The sequence below is a fragment of the Nothoprocta perdicaria genome, unplaced genomic scaffold (genome assembly GCF_003342845.1).
Source record: "Nothoprocta perdicaria isolate Ctin4 unplaced genomic scaffold, notPer1 scaffold_80, whole genome shotgun sequence".
NCBI classification, from domain to species: Eukaryota; Metazoa; Chordata; class Aves; order Tinamiformes; family Tinamidae; genus Nothoprocta; species Nothoprocta perdicaria.
In genome coordinates, this window is record NW_020456088.1 from 921,399 (window position 1) to 932,195 (window position 10,797).

Consider the following 10,797-nt stretch of genomic DNA (forward strand, 5'->3'; position numbering starts at 1 on the left):
CGCCGCTCCCCTTTCCTTCTTTTTTTTTTTTTTTTCCTTTTATTTTTATTTTTTTCTCTCTGTCGCCTACCCCAGCGCGCGTCGCGAAGCAGCCTCCCCCCCACACACCCTAATTATTAATTAATTAATTGCGCCCAAGACTTTCCTGCCCCCGCCGGGAGGAGCCGCCAGTCCCACTCCCACCGGGCCCCATGGAGCCAGGATGCGGGATCCACGGGATGCTCTGCGCCCACCACCCCGCACAGGCTCCCGCTATTCCCCCCGTCTGCTTCCCTGCGCCGTAGCATCCAGCGCTTTCCCTGGGAATGCCAAGGGGAAGAAGGCAGCTTGGTTTCTCATTTCCGCCCATCACCGCTTCCCAGCTTTTATTTCAGAGCGTTCCCGTTGTCTGGTGATGCTCTATAGGACGGTGATGCTCCATAAGAGGACGAATCCTAGAGCCACCTGTGTTGTGGCCTGCGCCACACGTAGGGATCCGCTCGGGAATCCAGTCCGCACGGATGGGAGTGGGAGAACTTCCTGGAAGCATCCAGCGCCAGGCTGCGCTGCCTGGCAGCTTCCCCGCGGCTGCCCACATCTCTGATCCTCATTGATTTATTATTTATTTATTTTTTCCTCCTCCTACATTCGTGATCTCGGTGGCCTTGAAGGGAAACGACCGCATTCGTTTCAACACTCAGGTTCTCAATAGGGCCCTAGATAAGGCTTAATAGAGCTGCCCTAACCAAACTTGAAAATACAGATCAATATTGCAGATATTAGGTGTGGTTGGGAGGGAAAAAAAGTGTGTGGTTGAAAGAGGTAATGAAAGAGTCGCGCTGCTGTGAGAGGAGTTTCTGCATAAAATAACGGCCAGATTAATGGACTGCCTTTGTGTGCACTCAGCAGAAAAGAGCCATGAAAACAAAGCTTTTTGTTCAAGACTAGAAAAGAAGTCTGAGTAAGTAGAGGCGGGGGAATTTCTGTGATGTTTTGTGTGAAACTGCACAGTGATTTTGAGAGGGGGTGATGCAAAGAGGGTGTTGAGTTTGCTTTTAAAAATAACAGTAGTAGACTGGTCGCTTTATATAGTACATATACTATGCACCATTGCAGTTTTATTGTTTACCTTGTGTGAGGTTTTCTGTTCCCTTTTTTTCCTTTGAGCTCTGATTTAAAACAACTAATAGGCAGAAAAAGTGGGAAGGAAAAATCAAAGTTGGGGTAGTGGCCTGAGTATAACTGAAGCCTTGTTTTTCTAAAAGACAAGTGCAGATTTTGTCTTTCAGAGATGAAAGAACAGAGCTTTGGTCTTTCATCTATTGACAATGCAAAGCAGCAATCAAATAGTATGTGATACTAGATAATATCTAATCAATGGAGAAAATTAGCTATTGCCAGTGCTGCAAGCTGAAATGCTTTGAGCAATGGTACTTACACAAAAAAGTGCTTCTAGGAAGAGATGGGCAATAAGTTATTCAGTGGCTTTTAAGACCTGCTACTGAACTGCCTCACCTACAGCTTCTCAGACTAGTGGGATATTAGACTTGATGGGGAAAATCAGGCTTTTTTAGGATGACCACAAGTTGCAGGTAACAAAGAATTACTGGAGTAATAAAATATAAGCTACAGTAAACCAGAGATTTTTTTTTTTCAGCTAATTCTGTGTTCCTCGCTTGCTCATCTTGCCTGTTAAAGCAACTCTTCTTAGATATAGGACCAGCAAATTTTTAATCAAATACCTATCTGTTTCTCCTGCTTGGATTTTTAAATCATTGAGGGCTTAACTTTTATCTTGTAGAAACTATTTGAAAACCAGAAAACTTGTACTGTAAGATTTCGGTTGGGTCCTGTGTTCATCATATGTTTTTTTTTTAAGTCTAAGGAAATGGCTGCTTAGTTGGGCTTTGAAGAAACTTCCAGCAATCTTCCTTTCTGTGATGATGGAAAGAGTGTTATTTGTGCTAGTTATGAAAAGATGTAATCCCTCCTAGGAGAAACTGAGAAAACAAGGAACTGCTCCAACAGCCAGACTGCCTGCTCCGTGTGCATCTTGCCTGGACAGTGTGGTGCTCTGCTTGTTTCTGATCAGACTGATCAGAAAATGAAGAGCTTTGTTGCCCATGTATTCTTCAGGTGTATATTGAAATGGCCAAGTTTTGGTGGCTTCCCCCCCGGGATGAGCTGCTCTTTAGGCATCTGTATAACAGTGGTCAGGCTTGTCCTGCACAGGGCTTGGTGAAAGAGAGTCCACATCCTTTCCTGCTTTTGTTCTAAGTTTTATACTTACACTAAACTTCATCCCAGTGCTATCAGTTAGAGGAGTGTTTGGCAGTGGTATCTGACAACGATAATTTCATGTCTGAAACTGGTGCACGTTACTGTGGGCTGTGATCAGAGAGATCCCAGGGGATACTCTATAAACTGCCCGCGCGGATGCCCTCGCTGGGGGAATCGAGGCACAGGCCGAGCATTTGCCACAAACCTGAGGGCTTGGCTTTGCTGGAGCAGGCCCGTCACACGAGGGTGAAGAGCACAGGCTGCAGCGTTGCTGCTGGTTCTCCAGATGAAGCTGCCGAAACCAGAATGCTATTTCTGAATTTACACCTTCAGACTGATCTGAAAATGCTTTCTAGGTCAGTGCCCAGCTCTGAAGGACAGCCCAATGAAGTTATTGGTAGCTTCCCTTTTTTCCAGCTAAATAGCACCTGGTGCCTGGGAGGTCTGTACGTCTGCCTTGTTGTGTAGGTGGAAAGCAGCCCATACTGCAGCTTGCAGGCAGAAGCTGTTACAGCCCATAGATACAGCATGCAGAGAGCAAACTGCGACTGAACAAAAATACCTGCTATGGGACAGGTTAGAGTTTATTTTGCTCAGTGCAATCACCTTAGATATCAAAATCTCTAAGGTTAAAATTCTGCCGGGTGCCAAACGGTGCCAAGATTTCCTCCCTGCTTTCCCGGTTCGGACTGCACTCGTCCTGCCAGGCTGCAGCAGTAGTTGCTAAATGAGATGGTTGCAGCTACCAAGGGACTGAAAGGAAATTTGAAATGCCAGTTTTAATTGCATTTCATCTTGACAGGCTTTACGGTTAACAGTAAACGTTGCTGCAGTGCATTTGATAGCAGTAGCTGGGAGCACTAGAGGCAGCGTGTTCAGCTGTAATATCAAGCCATGCCAGGGTTATTTGAGGACACTGTTCCAGGATTAACTCTTAAATTGCCTACCCCTTTTTCTTTTAATTGTAACGCTTGCAGATTTTGCTTGTGTGTTTGAGCCTTTTGATACTTGACTTCTCAGGTTAAGCCTTAAAGAAATAAACAAAGTAACCTGTAGATTCTATAGTTTATATGTAGTTGAAGCAGTTTGTTTAGGTGTATCGTGCTGTCGTAAGCATAGGTTCTGGGTAAACTAACTGCCTCTGTGGTATGCACTGCTATGGAAACTCAGTCTAACCACATGTTTGGAATTAGAAGAGCAGGCTAAAACATGATAAACTAAAGATGATTAATTTCCTATAGCTCTCCTGAAGGTGACAAAAACCACTACTTAATCATTCATTTAATTTAAGTTTTAAACAGTTTCTCGGTGGGATCTTCCTGCTAAACTCAAGCTCTGCAAATACTCAATGAAGCTGTTGACTCAAATGAACCTGTCCAGGTACTGACTCAAACTGTCCAATATGAGAAGGTGCAAAAATGCGTTGCAGTAATGGAACATCTAGTGTTCCTCGCTGCTGTGAAGGTGTCTCGTGAAGCACTTGAGAGGCTAATTCATGTTTTCAGAGGCCTGCATGTGAAACGAGTGCATGCTTTGCTTTGGATTTGTTAGCATGAGAAACCAAAATGTTGTTCCTGAGTTCAGAGGTGGTTAATGCTTAAGATTTTTCTCTTCCATTCCTAGTCAGGAAACTTGCTTTCACCTGCTGTGTTTGCATGCTGGTAAAAGCAGTCTTGGAGATTGTGGGGTTACAGGGAAGGGGAAGACGTGGAGAAAATCCGAGTCAAATGCTGCCTAGTAGACCCCTTAATTATGAGTATTAATTTTGGCAGAAATACATAGGAAAGTGGGTCACTGAAGATGACAGTCACTGAGAATTACGCAGTCTGGTGGGTGGAACTGTTTTGTGGGGGGCAGATGCTTGCGTTGAGGCTGTAGCAAGGCCGAAAACTGATGCAGTTGATGAACGGAGCACTGAAACGGAGGCGTCTGCAGAGCAGCTTTCCCCGTGAGCTGTAACTGCTGCTTTCTCGTTGCCTGCAGCCCAAGGAAGGCCCGTGCAGTGAATCGTGCAACGTGGGGCCTTCCTGGGCACGGCGAGTTGCATGTTCCTACCCTCGTGCTAACTCCCGTGCAGCCCTCGTAGCAGGTCAGGTAAGAGCTGCCGAGCCTTCCCTTGAAAACACGAGGAGGGAAAGTGTGTGTGAGCCCGGCTGCTTCGGCACGTCAGCCGTGCAAACAGCAGCGCCGGCAGCAGGGAACGGGGTCGAGAGCGGGCGCTGCCTGCGGGAGGGTGGAGCAGCCTCCTTGTGGCACTGCAGACTTTGATTCAATCTGACCCGTTACGAAACCACATCTGTAAGTGTTTTCCTCAGCTACTCCAGATAAGCACGAACGTTTTTTTCTGTGTCAACTTTCCGCAAGTCTTGTGGGCTTGCATAGCTCTCTTGCTAGGAAAAGGTGCTCTTGGAAAGTGAAGCTTGCGCTAAGGAACCAGGAGGAAATCCAGTTTTTCAGGATTCTTGTTTTGATAACATTTTCAGTCAAATTTAATCCTTTTATGCAGAACCGAGGAAAGGTAAGGGATTTGTTCTGTGGTAAGGGGCAAATCTGAAGGACTGTTTGGGATTTTCAGAATTATCCTCAGTGTTTGGTAAGTTGTTCTACTAAATACCTGGTGTACCAAGTACCAGGTGAGCCCTTTTTTATTTGTGGGTGTTGATCAACACTCTTGCAGCAGGGAGCTCTGGTTTTTTGTCGGTTTATGCTGCTCTTTGATCACTGTGCCGGTAAATTTTAGGTGCTGCAGTATAAGGTATGCAGGATGAGACAGTCAATGTCGGACTTGTCAAGGGAAATCTGTCAATCAAGATGAAGACAGAGCAAGCAGCAAGTGCTGCGTGAGCCTTGGAAACTCCAGCAGGAGGGAGGAACGTTTGGAATTCCTTGTGTGACTTCCTAAACCAATTAGAGAACTTCTGACTGAACATGAGGAGTTTGTAGTTGTTTAATTTGGATGAAATCCTTTTGAGTTTGTGGCTAATGGCCAAAGGTTAATCTTTTGAAGCATAAGAGGGAGTAAATTATTTCTGATGGCCTTTTAAGGAATAGAAAACTAATGTGTGACACTCGAAAGACTTGTTCAGAGAAGCTGCAGTGTTTATACATTGAATAGATTTGAACTGAAGAAATTATCACTGTTCTCTGTTGTGGTTTAACTTACATTTTAAGCCGTGATTTTTTTTTTTTTTTAGCTGGCTTTTAGATCTAGCTCTGAAGTCTTAATCCTTGGGAAGCTGATGTTTCTGAAGTGATTATCTTTATTCTATGTATATTAAATTGTGACAACCTGAACAGCATACGTGCCAAACCTTAGCTGGTTGAATGTATTCCGCAGAGCTTTGAGTTGAGCAAATTTTCCTTTGGAATGAGTATATGCACGTGCTGTGTGGTTTGTGGGAGTGCACGTTCATGTGTGAGTGTGAAATGAAGCCACAATAAGGGACTCTTGACACCACTGTCCCCTTAGTGGGATGCATCCGTCCAGCTTCAAGAGCTTGTCAGGTTGCGTTGCCAGAACGTCAGTCAGTGTTAGGGCAACCTCTGCATGAACTCCTGCTACATGCAGAAGAGCTGGGATAGGCAACATAAAGTCCCTGCTACCAACTTACAAAATCACATGCCTGAGAATAACATAAATTGTATTTTGCTTTGACGTTTCGCCCTCTATTAATCAAACTTTTAGTGTTATGAAACGTGTTTCAGAATAACCACTTTGAATTAAAACTGGAAGCTTCTGCTTCAAAGCTTGCACATTAACAAGAGTTGTTCTCCTTAGCTTGCTGCAACACCTTTTATGTTGCTTTCTTGGAAAAAAAGCCTGTTGTATAAATAGGCCTTACACCGATGGTGTGCAGATTCTGAGTAAAGGTGCTAGTTGTGCTATTTCCAGTTAATTCTAGTCAAGAACATGTGTTTGGAGAAAAGAATTGTCAGACTTTTGGGTGAACCTTTTGTTGCTTGCTGAGCTGTAGTCTAAAAATTGATTAAATAAAAGATAAATCAAGTTTCTCTGAGCAGTAAAAGTAGATGGAATGAGAAATTGTCAAGAGTGCTTCAAAGCATTCATCTTTATACAGCGTGTATGAAAGAATCTGACTCCAGCTCATTCTTTTTTCCTTGTTTTTCCTCAGCTGCAGAATATCTTTATCTTTAGGTGCAATGGTAGGACAGAAGGGAAAAGTTAACGTGAGGCTGCTGGAAGTGCTTCAGAGTCCAGCTTAAATTTCTGCTTGGATGTTTTCCCTAAGCCTAGCATGGAGTGGCTGCGCTTTGGGCGCAACAAACGACTGTAAGCGAGTGTAAGTTGATGATGGTACAGAAAAATCAGATGTTGCGTTGTCTCTTAAGAGATCTTAATCTGAAAAAGCCATTAGCCTCTATGTAATTTATAGATAATGACAGAACTACTGAATATATGTTCTCCCTCCTTTCTCCCCGCAAAGATAATCAGAAGGATATCCCATTACTCTGGTATCCAGGCAGTTGCATGGGCATCCTGAAGGGTGAAGGAATGTAAATGTGGAGGTTGATGAAGAGGTAAAGGACAGTAAGAGGAGAGAGGTAAATCTTGGGGGAAATCTTGTCCATTGACCTGTTTGCCTTTAATTCCTGTTTTATCCATTTCTAACAAATAGATGCTGTCAGGAGTAGCCTTGAACGCTCATTCGCCATTTAACTGAACAATAGCCAAGTTACAATCACTGCTGCCACGTGAGGGTTTAATTTGTGTTGCTGTGTGAGCCTTGCAGAGCAGACAAATGCATGGAGCTGCTCTGTGTCTTGAGAAGGTCAGCTTGAAGTTAAGATGTCTAAAATTGTAGCCTGATACCCAATTCCTTGTCCAAGTCGCATGGTTGTGCTGAGCACTGGAAACTGAAGAATCCAGCTTGTTTTGGCAAATACGTCCTCGTGTCCTGAACCTGGACTGGCTGGAGGAAATTTCAGTAGGGATAAGCGGTTTAAACATTAAAAACAATTTAATGTAGGGTTGCAGTTGTCATCTTCCGTTCTATTTTCCTGGGCTTTTTCAAGTGTGTGCCTGTGGCATGAGGTTTTTCTGTTTGGTTGTTCCGCTTTTTGTGCATTGTAGAGGTCTGTGTTGTGACCTTTTAGTATTGCTGTAAAAACTCAAGAGTAAAAGAGGGTAACTCCGGTCCCAGAACTTACAAGCTGGAATACGTTGGGACCTGGCAGATGGATGGACACTGGTTTGGGAGGGTAAGAAAAGCCACTTGGCTGCTATGACAAGCTGGGATTCTAACAGATAACAGCATTACCTGTTCTGTCTTTTTGCCCTATGGCAAGATCAGCTGTGTCATGTCAGAGCTGGCAGATGCTTGGCTTCCATTCCCTTAAAATTCCCCATGCTCGAGGACTCTAAAGATTCCTCTAGTAATCTGTATGGAGTTACCTTTACTTTGGAGTCTTTTTTTTCCTGCTGAAAAACATGACATGCTTTTTAGGGTACTCTTATTTCAAATACCCTTTACTGTTAATAAGTTGTCTTCTGTCATCAGTGACTGCTATGTCATGTTGGCATTCTAGGCAAAATCCTTTCTCAGTTGATTTTTGTAGGCCTTACAGTGGAAACGTAGCAAAAAAGTATATAAATGAAGGAGCCTTGCAATAGGAGAGAGTGCAGGGCTGGGTGTTGGTGACAACCTCCAGCTGTTTTCAACGCAATGCTGTGAAGATGGTGTTTAACCAGTTGTATTTTCTTCAACTCAGAAGAGTCTCCAAGGGGAGGAACTGCACATGTTACGTAGGAGGATCAGGTGATGTACACACGGAGGTGCGAAGATCTGGGATAGAATCGGAGGACAGAAACAGTGGCAACCTGTCAAAAGGTGGTCTGAAACCACGGGAGAGAGACAGTGGTTGTAGAGGAAAGTTAAGCATGGGGCTCGCTGGTGAATGTTGACATGGTTTATGCATGGATTTGCAGCAGAGGCTCTCACATGTTGTTACTTACAGAATTTTTGCCCTTAGAGCTGCCACGGCAGTGTGATTTTGCTGTGCTCAGGTGTTCCCTGTGCTAGTGCAGCATAGTTTAAGTGATTGAGATCCAACTGTGTTAGGTTTAATCAAGCCAGTCTCGCTGTCTGTGTTGCGTGTCTGTGGATGGAGGTGGTGTTGGCTGTGTCCTGTCCCACTGGTAGAGGCTGTTTTTGTCAATAGCCCTGGACACCGCTCGTCTTTTCTGCTGAGGGATCTTCATGTGTCAGGGTTAGTCCTGTATTTTCTGGTGCTTCATGCGCCATTGGGCTGGTAGACAGGTCGGTGTGCTCATCCTGAGAGCTGGTGGCAGGTGCTTCTCATTAAAGTCAGGTCACATGTTTCCTTTGGGTTTTACAGGTTGGCCAGGAGTTCTGTGGAGCTTTTTTTCCGGGTAAAGCTGGAATTCCTTAGCTCCAGGTGCTGGATATCCCTGTGACACGGGTACCACGCTCTCCACTTGGCCAGCGTTACCAAGAGCGGATATTAGTATAATTACCTGTCGGGGTTGTCTCAGGTCTTACCTTCTGTCCCCCTGAACAGGGGAGAAAGAACCCCCTCTGCTAGGGTCGCTCTGGTGATGCCAACAAGATCCTGGAGAAGGGTCCGTTCCTCACTATTTCAGCTGTGTTCATAGGGGTTACATGGGGCCGCGAGGTGGTCAGGAACAGGCTCCTAGGTGGACTATCCTTTCCTTACCTTTCCTAAAGTGATGCCAGGAAAGATTCCCTGACCCTTTCAGATGCCTTAGCCCTCTGCTTGGGTGTTGTTGTAGGCAGTGGTGAGATCTGATGACACCAGCTTTGAGCAGTGAGTGCTGCCTTGCTCATGCTGTAGCTCCAGTCCTCGTGTGCTAAGCAGATAAAGTCCTCAGGGTACCTGCCTTTCAGTGAGACACACTGGTCCCCTAAAGATTGAGGGCTTCGTCTCGCAAAGACTTTGTGCTCCTGGGGCTTTCTCTGAACCCAAAGGAGCCTTTTTATTTGCAGTGTCGTAGAATTTCATGGCTGTTTTAGTGGTCAAAGAACAACTGTTACTAAAAGTATCTTTGAAAGACATTTGACGTTGTGCATATCTGGGTATCTAAGGTAAAGGTCAGGTTTATTCAGATACCTAAAAGCTGCCTGACGTGTGTGAATAGTGAGAGACTGCTTGGCTTCCACCCAGCAGTAAGAATTGCGTTTTGCCTCTTGGAAATAGTAATAAAAAATCAATACAAAGCTCAAAGTATTGTCCTCATCATTGCCCTCATGAGAGTGTCAGAACTTAAATATTAGAGTCTGATTTTTTTGTTTAAGTTCAGTGGGTCTTCCTTGAACAAGAGCAGAGTGTATCAAGTTGTCCTGTCCAACGTTTCCTGTGGAAATAGGTTTGCACACTCCTGATTATGGGAGCAGGATATGCCTGCTATGTTACATCTGAGCTTATATTGCCAGCCTAAGGGTTTAGCCAGGGTGCTGTGGGGAGGGAAATGGTAAAGTGCTGCCCTGCACAAAATATACTGGCTGCCTGTCTTAGGTGTGGATGAATATCTAAATGTTTTACGTTTAGCAAAGTCCATGTTGAGGTTGGCGTGACCCGCTTGATGTGTCTTGGATGTAGCTGTCCATACATGTGAAATGAAGGCCGCGAATGGCCCCTGCATGTGTTTTATTTCTTTCCAAGTGTTGGAACAGCCTTAATGTTTCTGACAACTGATGGCAAACACAAGGAATTAAAATTGTTTGCCTCATTAGAAGAGAAATACTGGGAAAACTCTGCGTCTTTCTGCCAACAAGGTAACAAGCAGAGAGAACTGGAATCTGTGCTAAAATGACTAAAACGTTTCTATTGCCAATCCTGTGCAGGGTCATTGACTTAAAGATGGAGACAAAATAGATATCTGGAAGTGGTACCTAAGCTGTTACAGCAAAACAGCTTTTTTTTTTTTTTTCCCTTCAATGCTTGCATTAATATCTATTTCTTGGCAAGCAGAACCCAAGTGAACATTGAGGGAAGAGCAGCACTGCTGGATAGAGCCAGTGTGATGTGGAGCATCCGATGGGGGCCAAGCACCTGCTGCCTGGCTCCTCTTGCAGCAAATCTCACATAGGGAGCGTTGCTGCAGCCTCTTGGTTCGTGGTTTGAGAGCTCGGTCCTGTCGGGTGTGTGGGGCCTGTGGCTGTGATGGGGAGTGTGACCCACTGCACCCATATCTGAAGGACATCAAGGACATCCAGGAAGGCATCTGGCTTCTTTTCGGAATGGCCCCCTCTTGGGTGTGTGCTGGCTTGTGGAGGAAACCTGAGAAACCCCAAGCTGGTCCTGCAGTGTCGTCTTCTCCATGAGACTTCTGTTTATGCACTGTCACTCGGACCCCTTGTTCTACTCTAGGGGGGCTTCTTGCAACAATATCTTGCCTTACTGTCAAATATGAAACCTTTTATGACAAATCTTAAAACTCAGTTTCTTCTGTAGGTAAAACAGAGTAGATTGGGCTCCCAGGCTGTAAGAGGTTAGGCTGATGGTGTGAATCAATTAGATGTTGCCAGCTGTTAAATG